Raw genomic sequence first — 16,581 nt, 5'->3', positions numbered from 1 at the left:
CAGTTCTTTCTCTGGAGGTGGATAGCATTTTTTATCATAAGGCCTTCAGAACTGTCTTGGGTCATTGTATTTCTGAGAATAGCCAAGTCATTCATAGGTAATCATCATACAATATTGCTCTTACTGTATACAATGTTTTCCTGCCTCTGCTCATTTCACTTTGTATCAGTTCAAATAAATCTTTTTTTTTTTCTGAAACCATCTTGTTCGTCATTTCTTAAAGCACAATAGTATTCCATCACTATCATATGCCACAATTTGTTCAGCTATTCCACAATTGATGGGCATCCTCTCAATTTCTAGTTCTTTGTCACCACAAGAAAGCTGCTTTAAATATTTTTTGTACCTCTAGGTTTTGTTCTTTTTCTTTGATCTCTTTGGGATAGACCTATTAGTGGAATTGCTGGGTTAAATATACACAGTCTTATAGCCCTTTGTGAGCTGCCCCACCAAGGACCCAAGACAGCTCTGGAGGAGAATATGAGGCTGGTGACTTTGCATAGCCCTGACTCACTTAAATCCAATTTACTTGCAAGTCAAGACATCATCCTCCTGATGTCATTGGTCTTCTTTGAGAATGTAGGACCAACAACATCCAATCTGATAGCTGTGAGGTAATACATCAAAGTCATTTTAATTTGAATTTCTCTAATCAATAGTGATTTAGAGCATTTTTTCATATGACTATAGATAGCTTTGATTTCTTTATCTGAAAACTGCCTGTTCATATCCTTTGATCATTTATCAATTGAAGAATGACTCATACTCTTATAAATTTGACTCAGTTCTCTACGCATTTGAGAAATGAGGCTTTTACCAGAGAAATTTTCTATTAAAAGTTTTTTCCCCCAGTTTCCTACTTTCTAATCTTGGCAACGTTGGTTTTGTTAGTGCAAACCTTTTTTAATTTAACGCAATCAAAATTATGCATTTTATGTCCTGTGATGTTCTCTGTCTCTTATTTGGTCATAAATCCTTCCCTTATCTATAGACCTGACAAGCAAAATTTTCCATGCTTCCCTAATTTGCTTATGATATCACCCTTAATGTCTAAATCATGTACCTATTTGGACCTTATCTTGGTATATGGTGTGAGATACTGGTCTATACCTAGTTTCTGCCAAACTGTAAGGATAGTTTTAATGTTGTTTTTTTTTAATCTGAGCAGAACACTCCAGCTGATTCCATACATGGACCATGACAGATACATCTCAGCTTCCCAAGTCCCAGATCTGTGCTCATGTCAGATTTCATGTCTAACAAACTTGCTAGACATTAGGAAATTAACATTAACACCATCAGATATAATGACAGAGAGGCCCACAGACATTTTCCTGAAGGGAGTTAACCCATTTTATTTGGCTCCAGAGACTCGATCCAGCAATTTCTGTTGGATGCATACTTCCAAGGAGGCAGATATCCCAGAGCTCCAGGCCATTCAGCATTAAGTGGCTTTACCTTAGGCATTGGCCCAGAATGAATTGGGTCTCTTGGTTATCCAAAAAGAGAGATCTAAGCAGGGCTCTAGTCACTATCTTTTTTGTCCTAGGTAGTTGTAGGAAGTGGTTCCTCAGCCCATAAGTTTATTATGGTTTGTTTTACTTTTCTGGAGAGCCTGCCTCAGCAAAATACTTCTTTTGAGTCTGTGGAGGGGTGTTGCATATCTAGATTCATATTTTTTTCTAATTCATATTTTTTTCCAGGAAGATATAAGCTGTTCCTTTCCTAAAGGGCAGAAATTATTCGTGATGACATAGAAGGGACACAAAATCAGCTGTTGTATTGGCAATTAAGGTGGGGCTTTTTTTTTTTTTTTTTTTTACTGTTTTAGACTGCTAAATTAATTAAGTGTCTTTGATTGAGTCTTTCTAGGTGCAAAGCCCCAGGCTGGTTGAGAGAGACAGGAAGCCCCTAGGGCCCTAAGGGGAGTTGCTAAGACCAGAGCCAATAGTATGTGCCTAAGTTCTGGACGATCAGATGACAGCTAAGGACGGTATAAAAAGAGAGAACAGAGTTACTTGTTTGGGGCTCTCACTCTTGGAGGAGTGTTAATGTGGGAGACTCTGAGCAGCTGTCATCAAGAGCCCCCCAGCTTGTGAACCCAGATGTTGATGTTTTCCTGGTAACTATGAATTGTGATTTTGTGATTTTGTCTCTAATGTTTCTAATGTATGTTTGTAATTTGTTTGTATTTGCTCTGAAGTTCAGGGTGTTGGCTTTTCCTCCTTAACTAAGTGAATGACATTTGTATGTTGGATTAAAGTGAGATCGTTAACCCCTTAAAGTTACTTTCCTTAGAAAGCAGATCAAAAAACCTGTGCCAGCAGCTCTTGTTGCTAGTCTTGTTGGGTCTTACATCCCACAGCAGCTTCTGCCAGCCTCATTGTTGCTACAGCTGTCTGGCTCTTTTTTCTAACTATAATCCTTTGTATGCTACTGGAATGAGGGAAACAAATCGCAGCCTCTCAAGGTGCTGCTTGTTATTCAGCCATTCAGTCATGACTGCACTTTTCTGGGGATTATGAGGAATATTTAACTGTTGATTAGCCATTTCAGTTGTGTCCAACTCTTCATGACCCCATTTGGGGTTTTCTTGGCAGAAATACAGGAATAGTTTGCCATTTCCTTCTCAAGCTCATTTCACAGATGAGGAAGTGAGGAAAATAAGGTTAAGTGACTTGCCCAGGGTCATACAGCAAATAAATATCTGAGGCCAAATTCGAACTCAGAAAGATAGTTTTCCTGACTTCAGGCCCCAGTACTCTATCCAATGTGTCACCTAGCTGCCAGGGTGCTGCATCTATACTAAAGAGACTCAGAGATTAGAAGGATCATCTCCCTGTTGGACCAAGCATCTATCTGGATCATATGAATTCCCTACGGATAAAACCTGACACAAGCTCTTGCCCATACTCCAGGTTCTCTCAATAAATCATTTCAAGAAGCATTTATTAAGCCATTTATTAAGTCTATGCAAGATGCTATAGCAAATACTGAGGCTATAGCACTATATATAACATGATTTAGATCTCAAGATATTTATAATCTAACATGTGTGGGATGGAGGAACAGGTAAAGAGATAACAATGATGCAAAGAGAGTGTGATTAGTGCAAAGAGAGATCCAGACAAAGTGCTACGAGAAATTGGAAGCGGAGGGGAACATTACTGCCTGGTGGAATCAGAAAAGGCTTCTTAAAGGCGATGCCTGAGCTGGGCCTTGAAGAATAGAATGAACAGATGCAGAGGAACCATCCAGAGCTGCCGTGTGGAGACAAGAAAGAGGAGGATGAGAATGAGGCACCAAGAGCAGTTCAGAGTATATTGTGCAAAAATTAAAATAGAATGAAACAAGGCAGGAAAACTAGATTGCAGCTGGACTATAGAAGGCCTTGAGTGCTAGGATCAGGAGTTTAGATTTCATTTCATAGGCAACAGGGAGCCCCTGAATGTTTTCAATGAGGAATAATGTGATCAGAGAAGTCTGTAGGAAGATTATTCAGACAACAGTTTGAAGGACAGATGATAGAACAGAAAAGCTAGAAGACAGGTTTCACAGCAGTCTAAGCAAGACTAGCTGGGGGACTGAACCAGGACAGTTCCAGTGGGAACAGAAAAGAGGGGGCAGATGTGAGAGATATGGCTGAGGTTGAATCCACAGCACTTAGCAACTGATTCGATATGGGATGTGAGGAAGAGAACAGAGTCAAAGTAATTCTGAAGCGGTGAGCCTGAGAGACGAAGAAGATGGCAATGCTGCTGACCAGAAGAGAAGGTTGGAGAGAAAAGATGAAGAGCTCAGCTTTAGACCGATTTAATGTGAGATATTTAGGCAATATCCACTGACGGTCCAACAAGCAGTTGAAAATATGCAATCAATAGAGCTAATAGGAGAAATAGAGGGAGGGATGGAAGGATAGACATGGGAACCATCTGCAAAGAAGTAAAAACTTAAGAGAGAGAAATGGATTAGATCATCAAGGGAGGGAATACCATAATAGCTAGCATTTATATAGTGCTTTAAGTTTTACAAAGCACTTTACAAATAGTATATCATTTATGCTCACAACAACCCTGGGAGATAGGTATTATTATCATCTCCATTTTACAGAAGAGGAAACTGAGGCAAACTGAGTGACTTGCCTAGGGCCACATAGCTGGTAAGTGTCTGAGGCAGGATTTGAACTTAGTACAGCATTTACCTTCCAGGTCCAGCACTCTTTCCACTGGGCTACCTAGAAAGAAAAGAGAAGAAAGCCAAAGACAAGAGAGCAGCCATGTTTAGGGAGCAGGAGGAGGATGAGCAGCTAGCCAAGTAGACCAAGAAGGAACGGTCAGAGAGGTGGGGAAATCCATCAAGAAGCATTTATTAAACACTTACTACATGCCAGGCATCTGCTAAACACTAAAGATACACAGAAAGGTGAAAAGAACTTACATTCTAATCAGGAAAATAACAAGTAAATAAATAGAATAATCAAGGCTCAGTGCAGTAAGGAAGGTCAAAATATCAGGAAGGAAGGGTGTGCTGCTGTGCCAGAGAGGTCAAGAAGGGAGATAAAAGAAGAAAAAAGGCCTTCCTTTAGCAACAAGGAGACTATTATTAACTTTGGTGAGAGACTTTTCAGTGGAATAGAGGATAAGGAAACTAAATTACCAGGAATTGAAAAGGAATAGGGAATGAGGAAATGGAGACAGGAAGCATGGATGACTTTCCCTAGCAGCCTGGCCACAAAGGAGAAAAGATAGACACAGCAATAGCTTGAGAAGAGAATGGCATCCAAAGGAGGATTTCTATGAGACAGGGAATACTTTAGCAAGATTTTAGACTGAGGGGAAGGAGCCAGTACGGAGAGGGGAATTACAGAAGCATGTGAGAGAGAGAGAGAGAGAGAGAGAGAGAGAGAGAGAGAGAGAGTGAGTGAGGGAGAGAGAGAAGAAGACGAAGAAGACGAAGAAGAAGAAGAAGAAGAAGAAGAAGAAGAAGAAGAAGAAGAAGAAGAAGAAGAAGAAGAAGAAGAAGAAGGAAGAGGAGGAGGAGGAGGAGGAGGAGGAGGAGGAGGAGAAGTAGGAGGAGGATGAGGAGGAGGAGGAGGAGGAGGAGGAGGAGGAGGAGGAGGAGGAGGAGAACTGATGGAGCAAATTCAGAGACAGGATAGAATTTGCAGCTTCTTCCATGCAAAGAGAATGATCACTTCCCTTCTAAGAGTTGAGGAAAGGATTAAAAGATGTGCAAGGATATTGAGAGGTTTAGAGAAATAGAGGAAGGGAGGTGATACCTGATGATCTCAGTCTTCCCAGAAAAGTAGAAAGCAAAATCACCAGCTAAGATTGAGGGGATAGTAATAGAGTTGAGGATGTAAAAAGAGGAGATGTTTGAAAAAACTCTGGAAAATGCGACCGTCAGTAAGCAGTCATATATAAAGGTCATACAAAAGTCGTACATAATGCTTAAGAAACCCATGGTTCCCTTGAGGCTTTAATGGATCCAATAATGGGTCTATTCTTCAGAAGTGAAAATAAGGAACAGTAAAGCTTCCTGAGTGATGATGGATCAGTAAGGAATACCTCACAGAGTACGTTTAAGTATTAAATAGATGGATCAAAACTTTTTTTTTCTGCAAATTCATTGAGAGTTGTTATCCTTAGGCCTCTGTGAAGCCTAGGCCAGGGGATACTTTATGGTACCACCATTTTGTCACTCATGGAATCGCAGGGTGATATATTGCCTTGGCACGTGGAAACCTGTACCCAAGCAACTAAATTATCAATGACTCAACATCTATTAAGCCCTTGCTTTTGGTAGAACATCCAAAGAAATATCAAACCGTAATAACGTTTTACATTTTTGTAGTGATTTGTCCCACAAAGTATTTTCTTTCCAACAACCCTGTGAGGCAGCCAGTTGTAGGGTCATGTTATTGTCTAGAGGAAGGAGGAGCTGTAGAGATCATCTAATCCAATTTTCTCTTTTTAATGAGTGAACAAACTGAGGCCCAGATAGGTGAAGGAGATAGTACAAGCATTATTATCCCCATTTTGCAGCTAAAGAAACTGAGGCTAAAAGGGTTTGAATGATTTGCTGAGGGCCAGAGAGCTAGTAAGTAGCTGGATTTGAATTCGGGTCATCTGCCTCCAAGCCCAGTTTGCTTCTACATCAGCTTGTTTGCAAATAAATTGTCCTCAATAATCACTGATAGCATTGCTGCTGCAGGAAGTGAATATGGAATAGGCTCAGTACTGCTTTCAGAGGAAGAAGAAGAATTTCCACCTCATTTTGGATCTTGCTTCAGGGTAGAACCACCTCAACAGGATGTAGGCTCAGGTATCAGATGTTTCCTTGTGCTCCTTTCTGTAAATCTTCATGCTTTTTTTGTAAGTCTTTAGTCTTTAATTTCCTCTTACCTAGGACTTTTTCCTCCAGAATCTGGAGTCCAAATCTAATGCTCCCCATTCTGAGGCAGGGTATTAAAGTTAGAAAAGACTTTGGTAGGCCAGGGATGGATACTTCTTGCAATATCTGGTGGTTTGCAAACCTTGGCTTAAGTGCTGCTTTCTTCAGGACGTCTTTGCTGATTCACTTCCACTCACCACAACCTTTCCTTCTAATGTTACCTTCCATTTATATTCTGTCTGTATCTTGCATATGCCTATTTATTTAAATGGAATTTCCCCCATTAGAATGTACATTCCTCCAGGGAAGGAATTGTATTTTTCATTTCTTTGGATCCCAAGCCCTTAGCTCAGTGCCTAGCATGTAGAGCATATTTAGTAAATGTCTGTTGACTGACTGTTGAAAGGATACAGCTGTCCTGGAATTCTTGGCTTCTTCGGGCCAGGTAATCTCCAATGGTGACACCTTTGACAAGCATCCTCTTCTGAACAGCAAGCCCTTGGCCAAACTGGTATTGACCGGCTTAGCCTTGGGTGGGGGTAGCAATCATATTCACGGTGGGCCACATTTTCTCTTCTGTCTGAAAGGCTAACAAAAGACCTTATTGATCTAGGAGAAAGAGAGTGGAGTTATTTTATTAGCTGAAATACAATGATGATTAAGCTCAGGGAAAAGAAGTAATCATTCACAACTGGCTTTTGCAGTGGCCCTAATGATGAGTAGCTGAATTTCTGGTCAAATGCATAGGCTAAGCCAAATCCTATTGGCAGTAACTCACATCCTCGAAAGATTCTATACAACCTGAAAGACAGAAAGGAGTGTGGCAGGAGGGACATGAGGGCCTGTCAAGTCAAAGGATAAAAGCTTCACCTGCTTTTAATTTTCCAGTCATGGGGTCAATGTAGCTCTCCTTGTTTTCTTTCTCCCTAGTGAGAGAAATCTACATCAGTAGCTCAGAAGAGCTGCCCGGAAGGCATGGGCTGGTACCCCAAGGCCTTCTTGGGGAGATAGCAAGAAGGGGGGAATGAAGTGGGATGGATTTGTCCCCCATTGAAAATATGCTTTTTATTATAAAACATTAACAAAACCAAATAATCAAATGAACGTGTAAAATAAGGAATAAAATTATACACATCATGCTGTCCATTTTTAACAAACAAGAACCAAGTAATAAGGGCACCATGGAGTAGTGAATAGAGAACCAGCTTGGGAGCTAGAAAATCCTGGGTTCAGGTTCTGCCTCTTCCTGAGTCACCCTGAGCAAACTACTTAACCTCTCAGTGCTCTAGGAAACTCTCTAAGACTATACATTGAAGAGAAGGTGCTTCCCTTTTGTCATCTAGAAATTCCCTATATGAATAAAATCATGGGTCCAGTCTCTATTCCAGAGCCAAGCAAGTTAGCAAACGACACATAAGAAGTTGGATTTGCTCTATGTGCCTTTCCAAGTGGGCCACCTTTGGCTCAGTTTTCTTCCTTTCCTTTGATTTTCCCATTGTCTGGCATACAATAGGCACTTTATAAATGCCCATTTCCTTCCCCTCTCCTTTTAATTTCCCCTTCCCTTTTTCCTAGGCTAGCCTGGCTTTCTTCTGCTGACCTGATTTTACATAATGTCACAAATACCTTTCCATATTTCTTCATGTTCTTCATATTTATCTCTTTTGGGGGTATCCTAGCTTCCCGTTATATTAATAAGCAATGCAAACAATAATAAATGACATTTATGTAACATTGTAAGCCATGCAGAAGATTTTATAATCGTTGTCTCATTTGAACTTCACGGTAATTTTGTGAGGTAGATACTACTATCCCCAAAGATAATGAGGCTCAGAGGCCAAGTGATTTGTCTATGGTCAAATATGAATAAGGGACCAGAGGTGGGATTTGAACCTAGGTCTTTTCTATCCCAAGCCCTGTACTCCAGTACTGCTGACTCAGACACATAAAGCTGTAACGAATATTTTTTGTACAGATAAGTCCTTTCCCCCCCTTTTTTTATGATATCTTTAGGATAAAATCCTAGCAATTAAATCCCTGGGACAAAAGGCTTGCTTTGCTTTTCAACTCTTTTTTTGTGAATTGCCATATGGATCTTCATCTCCACCCCCCAAATTTGCACAAGGCTACAATCCATCAATGACATAAGAGAGTTAATGTTTTCCCACAGTTTGTTATATTCATATACGATTGACCTTAGCATAAAGGAATTAAGTAGTAACATCTTCATGGGTTTTTTGTTGTTTTTTTTTTGGGGGGGGGAGGCAGCTAGGTGGCTCAATGGATAGAGTGCTGAGTCTGGAATCAGGAAGACCTGAGTGCAAATCTAGCATCATATTCTTACTAGCTACATGACCCTGGACAAGTCATTTTAATCCTGTTTGCCTCAGTTCCCTTATCTGTAAAATGAGCTGGAGAAGGAAATGGCAAACCACTCCACTGTCTTTGCCAAAAAAACCCTAAATGGGGTCATGAAGAGTCAGACACAACTCAACAAATCTCCATATTTTATCTGCCTTCCCTATCCTCTGTCCCACAAGTATCCTAAGGTCAATTCCTTACCTTACAACCTTATCTTGACCAAATACTAAATTATAGAAAGTTAGAGCTGGAAGAAAAAAAAAAACTTTAGAGCTCACCAAGTGAGACCCCTTTGTTTTACAAATAAGGGAAATGCTGGTCACCACAGTGAAATGATTTGTCAAAGTTCACATGGCTAGTTAGTGTCAGAGCCAATATTAGGATTCACAGTTTCCATCAATACCTATCAAAGATTATCATAAATACCCAAATTAACTACAAAGGACATATGAAGGAAGATCCTGTCTGCATCCCTAGAAAGAACTGATAAATAGATGTATAGAATGATTTTCCATGTATATGTAATGTGTGTGTGTCTAATGGTATCCATCTCTAGGCTAAGAAGGGGTAGGGAAAAAGGGAAAAAAAGAAATTTACATGATAACTTTATTATATATTTAGAAGGAATGGCAAGTTGTACAACTGCAACAAGTTTCAATTTCTTGTGCAATCTTTTTTTTAATACCATGTTATAGAAATGCTTGTTTTATTCCATAAGTTAAAAAGAAAATAAAGAAAAATTTAAAAAGAAAAAAGAACTATCAAGGACTATACTAAGAAGGACAGTCTTTCCCCCTCCACCATGCTTAATGAACATTTGTTGAATAGAATGGCATTGAACATATCTTCTCTAGCTGGTAGAATAAAAGATTAAGACTTCCAGCCCCCAGGATAGGATTTTTTTATAACTAGCTATAAAATCCACAGTTACACAATGCTTGGACCCAGGGCAAAGGCTCAACAGGCACAAATGGATCCACACTGGTTCTGCAAAGCCAGAATGGTTCAAAGGACCAACCCCTACTAGGACCAGCAAGACGAAAGCCATTTGCCAGGCTGCTCCAGGGAAACCCTCCACACAAAAACTGCCAAGTCCCTTCAGTCCAAATGTGACACATGTAATTGGTGGTGCTCTAGTCAGCCAGTTACCAAAGGTTCATCTCTGGCTTTCAGCCTTAGCTGGTCCTATTGTTGAAGTATTGTTGTTCCCCACATGGTACCCAAGGGCCACCTGGGGCTCTGTTTGGGTGTCTTAGATATTTTCCATCTTCTGCAAGGTCCCTGAGCATGAATGTGGGCAGGCTGGGAAAAGGGGGAAAAAAAACCACAGGATTTTTCTGACCCAAATGCTTTGAGATTGGAAGATAGCCCTCCCTGACCACAGTGAAAAAAAGATCTGGTAGATCAAGGGGGTGGTCAGGAATGAAGAGCTGGCAGGAAAGTGCTGCTAAGTGCTTCTTATAGTTTTCTGAAAAGGAAAAAGATAGTACCTGTGAAGTGACCTCTGCCACAGCTGAGCGTTTTGTAATCAGTGAATCTGTGGAGAACTAAGAAACTAGAAAGCTTCAGGCATCACCCTTCTTGATGGCGGTTCAAAGTTTATTATCCTAGAGTCCCTCACCATATTGTGTTGTAACATTCTGGAGGAAAGTGAATGGGCCAAATAAGCACTCGTTAATTATTTGGTTCTGAGGGAGGCCGATTCTATTCCTTGGAGAAGCCAAAAGAAATGACGTTTCCACGGACAGACCTAGAGTTTAAGGAATGCCCTCTCTTCCTACCCTTTTCTAGAAACTTCTGCAGCCTGTGCTTGTGCTCCCTATTTAATTCAACAGTGGAGTGGTGTCATAGCTAGAGCTCCTGGGCAGCTAGGTGGTGCAGTGAGTAGATCACCCACCCTGGAGTCAGGAGGACCTGAGTTCAAATCAGGCCTCAGACATTTGACACACTTACTAGCTGTGTGACCTTGGGCAAGTGTATTATGAAGGCAGAATTTACGATTTCAAAGAGAATCATATGTATGTCTGAAAGGTTCGGAACCGCAGGATATAAGGAATTCTCAAGGTAGGAGGCAGAAGAATCAAAGCATGTATTTAAACTCCAAAGTAACAGACCCACAAACAGGCGTCCCCATTTTGATATTTTGATCAAAAGCTTCCAGGCCCAATAAGTCCGCCTCACAAGAGTAACCACGAGGCCACAGAGAAGCATGATGGCATAAAGCAAAATCACATACATGCTTCCCCTCTAGGGTAAGAAGATTACCCACTGGCCTCAAGTCCTTGCTCAGCACTCCTCGGTCCACACATGGGTCAGCTCTGCTACCAGCAGCTCCTGCTTCAGCTTCGGCTGTAGGAGTCTCTGGCTCCAACGGAAAGGAAAAAGAAAAGGAATCTTCAAGCTGTCTTCTCTCCTCTTATAGAGTTTTTGACATCATCAAGCGCCGCCTGAATGACCAGGGCCAATTGGTTCTTGAGTTGGCTCCTCCCCTCAGCCAGCCCCATGAATCATCACACAGGAAGTTCTCTGCTCCCAGGCATGGGTCTCTGGACTTCCTGCCCCGGAAGAGAAGCCGCAGACTGTATTAGGAGGGCAGAGTTTATAATCTCAAAGAGGATCATAAACATGTCTGAAAGGTTCGGAACCGCCAGATATAAGAAACTCTCAAAGTAGAAGGCAGAAGAATCAAAACATATATTTAGGCTCCACAGTAACCAACCCATGAACCAGCAACCCCATTTTGATATATTGATCAAAAGCTTCCAGGCCCAATAAGTACGCCTTGAAAGAGTAACCAGGAGGCTACAGAGAAGCATGATTGCGTAAAGCAAAATCATGCTTCCCCCTCTATGGTAAAAAGATTACCCACTGGCCTGAAGTCTTTGTTCAGCTTCCTCCCGTAGGTCAGCTCTGCTACTGGCAGCTCCTGCTTCAGCTGTAGCTGTAGCTGTAGCTGTGGCTGTGACTGTGGCTGTGACTGTAGCAGCCTCTGGCTCCAACGGGAGCTGCTTTTAGCCATCCAGCTTCTGCGGGGGTGTAAGGTACGCCGGGGAAAGCACAGGTTCTTTCAATCTGCTTAAGCAAGGTGAAGGGGTTGACCAGGAAAGCACAGGTTCTTTCCATCAGCTTAAGCAAGGGAAGCAAGCTGAAGGGGCCGACAAGCTTACTCCAGTCCAACATACAAACAGCATTCAGTTCAGGGGAAAAAGCCAAACTAGTCAAGGCCACTTGTTGACTAAGTGCTAAGGAGCCCATTTTTGGTTGCCAACACACAGACCCAGCACCCAGCAAGGCTCAATGAGATAAACTGAGTCACTCAAAGAAAACAAAGGCCACTCTGGCCACAGCAAGTCACTTAATCCCTGCCTTCCCCCCTCAAAAAAAAAAAAGATAGAGTTCCTTCTTGACTTAGAGTCAGGAAGATTTGAGTTCAAATCTGGCCTCAGACACTTACTAGCTATGTGACCCTGGGCAAGTCACTTCATCTCCTTCAGACTCAGTTTCCTCATCTACAAAATGCAGGCGATAATAATATTCCTGGCTTATAAGGCTGTTGAGAGAATACGAGAAGATAAGACACTCCCTAAAAGCTCCATGTAACCATATACAAACTGGCCACCATTACTTCTGAGCCATTTCATCTTACACCTATACTCCCAAGACCCCTTTCCACTCTCCCCACCCCCCCCACCCCATGAACCCCTGGGTCTCCCTGCCTATGACCTGAGAGATAAAAACAACACAAACAGGTGTGCCCTAGCAAGAGCCCATCCCCTCCCTGGAAGACTCTGATCCTCAGTGAACTCAATGGCTCACAGCTTTACTTAAGTGGTAAGAACCCAGTCGTCTTCTACGTCACATACGAAGAGTGACAGAGAGCTTTTTGGGCTGCTGCTTATTATCCTTTCTTTTCTGGATATGGTCTAAGGGTTATGGTACCTGAGATGCTAAGGAACGACCTTTGTAGTGACCGAGACTTGGCAGCTCTATCTCTCCTCTCATTCCGCCTGCTTCTTCGTGTCTCTACTCTCAGGTGTTTTACTTGAGGCCTTGGGTCTTCCCTTGAGAGTTAAAAGCATCATGATAAAGATAAATTGTTTTATGTGTCACTGGTCTGCCTTACTCTTTTGTGAACCACTATTAAGGACTGAGACAAATGGGTTCTGTAAGTTAGGGGTTCTACTTTGGAAGATGAAGTTGTGGACCCCTGTCCGTAGTCCCCGAACAACCGGATCAAGGCAAAGACCAAACTGGTTTATTGTAGCTTGTCCCTGTAAGGGCTTCTCATTCTCTCCAGCTAAATCAGCCTGAAGACCATCAGTTTGGCATTGTCAAGTTATAGCGATAGCCCAAGAGTTTAGAAAATTTTTGGTAGAAAAGGAAGATGTAGGCTTGCTGTTGTTCTATCATTTCAGTCATGTCCAACTCTATGACTTCGTTTAGGGTTTTCTCAACAAAGATGCTAGAATGGTTTGCCATTTCCTTCTCCCACTCACTTTTACAGATGAGGAAACTGAGGCAAACAGGGTCAAGTGACTAGCCCAGGGTCACACAGTAAATGTCTATGGCCAGATTTGAACTCAGGAAGATGAGTCTTCCTGTCTCCAGGTCCAACACTCTATCCGCCGCACCGCCTAGCTGCCCCAAGATTAGGCTCCACTTAACACTAAATGGGCATGAGTGTGTGACTCCAGCTACAAGACAAAAGAAGGGACAGGCTGTGGGGAAGAAGCAGGAGTGCACAGGCCATTACTGTACTCTTAGCACATTGGATCCTCACTCTAACACTGCACTTGGGGTCCACGCTGTGGGAATACTTTAGAAATGTGATTGCCTTATAATGAGGTCCTTTGGGAACTTCAACCACTACACCAAGTACTGGATTTGAAGTCAGAGAAGCTGGGTTCAGACTCCTGCCCTATGACTATCGAGGCAAATCACTTCATCTCTCTGGCCTCAGTTAACTTAGATTAGCCACCAAACCCCTCTGGGATGTAGTTTCCTCGTCTCTAGGAGGAGGGCATTAGATGTCTAGGTAAGAAGTCTTTCCTCCAGTGGTCTTTAGATAGATCCCAGAATAGTCCTACCTTGTGCTGACCCCCCCACCCCCAGAAAGAATCCCCTTCTGCCATCTTTTTGATGAGCTATTTCCAATTTATTTTTTCATGGCCCCATTCCCATGCTTGTTCTGTAATATCTTAAGGGAATCAGCTATAATAGAACATCAGGGGATCAGCTGGATGGATCAGAGGCAAAGGTTGGCCCTCATGCTGTTGCAATTCTAGAAATTATAAGCCCAAGAATTCTTTACTGCAATGATGTTGTTGAGGGAGAAATGAACCCAGGGATGCAGAAATCCCAAATCAAAGTTCTCAAGGCAAGGCCACCTGGAATGAATTCGCAGACCCAAAAATTCTTTATGTCAAGGAGGCAAAGATTTATTATGCTTTACGTAAATAAAGTGGGCAAGAGTTCTTAGGGAACCTGCAACCATACAGGGCTACAGGGAAAGTTTAAGTACAAGATTTAGGGGTAAAGCCTGTCAATTAGGTATTTTGGGGTGGGATTAAGGAGTGGTTTAGGCGTGATTAAGGAGTGGACAGTTCTTAAAGGAACATGCACTTTTTGTATCTATTGCGCAGGTATCTTACCCAGAGTTCACTGGGAAATAGCCCACAGTGGGGCTACCCAGGGGTGTGGTTTTGCCTGTGAAATGTTACTAAGTCACCAAAAGTTCACGGCTGACTAGGAATATCCAGGTGGATTCCATCACATGTCTTGTTAGACAAGATTAATGTAAGGGAGTATACATTTGACTATGTCTAGGATGTGTGTTAGACTCAGTGTAGTCAATTATCAACATCCTGAATCAATCTATAATTGGGCATAGCTGCTTACTGAGGAAGAAGCAGAGATAATTTTGAGGCACACTGCCCTTTAGCTAGAGAGAGGCTGCCTGGGCCAATACTTTGAAGCTAGGGAGAGATGTGATTTTAGAACTGCAGTTCAGGCACAGGTAATCAAGCAGAGGCTAAGGGGAAATGTGATGTTAGAATTAGGGTCCAAGCACAAGCACCCCATCAATGTCAAACTCAAATAGAAACAAGGAGGGGAGGGGGCACTAAACCATACATAAGGGTCCCTGGGGGCCATATATTGACTTAGAAAAACGCAAATTAGTGTTATCCATATTTTATGTGGGGCAGCTAGGTGGTACAGCGAATTGAATGCTGGGCCTGCAGTCAGGAAAGACCTGAGTTCAATCTGGCTTTAGATAGTCACTAGCTGTGTGATCCTGGGTAAATCACCTGTTTGCCTCAGTTTCCTCATCTGTAAAATGGGCTGGAGAAGGAAATGGCAAGTCACTCCAGTACCTTTGCCAAGAAAAACCCTAAATGGGGTCATGAGGAGTCGGACACAACCGAAATGACTAAAACATAGGAACAAATATTTTATCATATTTTTAGTTATTTTGTTAACTATTTCCCAATTATGTTTTAATCAGGTTCAGGTCATATTAGGAAGTGTTGGCTAGGTTTGACGCCTCTGGTCTATTGTGTCTGGTCCCCAGCTTTCTGGGTTCTTCCACCACTGGGCTACTTCATATTGGACGAACTTTAGTAAACCTGTAGAGTTCACATCTGCCTTGTCTGTCTGGGGCCCTCCTCTGCTTCTTTATGTGTGAGTTCATGTGCCTGGCATGATGCTCGAGGATTCAACCAGGTCCTGGACTAGGCTGTTGGGCCTGTTGCCATGGGAGAGCAGAGTGTTCTCATGGCGTGGAAGCCTGCTTGCCTGTAGGTGTTGTGAAGAAAGAATGTGTTTATGAGCAGGGCTTGGAAGATGAAGCAGGCTTTGATCTATAAGTTACTGAGACTCCTCCTGACCTCCACAGCAGACTGAGTAAGGACTTGACTTATATTTGTAGTAGTCTTTCTCTGTCTTTTTTTTTAACCAAAATGAATAATAAGAAGTAATATCCAGCACACTGAGCTGAAAAGGTTGTTAAGATCCAACAAGACAATTGATATGAGGGACTTGGTTGTTTTTCAGTCATTTCAGACTCTTTTTTAACCCCTTTTGGGGTTTTCTTGGCAAAGACGCTGAAGTAGTTTGCTATTTCCTTCTCCAAATATTTTTTTCAGAAGAGGAAACTAAGGAAAACAGAGACAAGTGACTTGCCCAGGGTCACACAGCTAGCAAGTATCTGAGGCTGGATTTGAACTCAGGAAGATTCATCTTCCTGACTCCAGGCCTGGCATTCTACCCACGGTGACCACTTAGTTGCCCTAGCCGAGAGTCATTGGTGAAGGTTAGGAGTGCCAGCCCTGAAGTCAGGAAGACCCGAGTTCAAATCTGGTCTCAGACACTTACTAGTTGTGTGACCCTGGGCAAGTTGTTTAATCCTGTTTTCCTCCTTTTCCTCATCTGTAAAGTGAGCCAGAAAAGGAAAAGGCAAACCATTCTAGTATCTCTGCCCAGAAAACCCCAGACAGGGTCACAGAGAGCTAGACGTAGATGGAATGACTCAACAAAGATGACAAGACCTAATGAAAATAATGTGTGAGGTAGGACGAATCATTTAACCTCATGGGCCTCAGTTTCCCAATTAGCACAAGGAGAAGTTTGAATGTGATGAACCTTGAGCATCTCTCCCAGCTCCAAACCTATTATGTCTATGTCTATAACAATAAAATCTTTGGCACTTATAGAGCACATTAGGGTTTACAAAGCACTTTAAATACACTTTGCATTTTTTCATTTCTCATTTGAATCTCCGGATGGGAGCTGTAGGTATTATAATCTCCACTTGGCAGATTAGAAAAT

The sequence above is a fragment of the Trichosurus vulpecula genome, chromosome 1, assembly GCF_011100635.1.
Source record: "Trichosurus vulpecula isolate mTriVul1 chromosome 1, mTriVul1.pri, whole genome shotgun sequence".
Classification (NCBI taxonomy): domain Eukaryota; kingdom Metazoa; phylum Chordata; class Mammalia; order Diprotodontia; family Phalangeridae; genus Trichosurus; species Trichosurus vulpecula.
The sequence above is the reverse complement of the archived record's forward strand: the minus strand, read 5'-3'. Positions refer to the sequence as shown.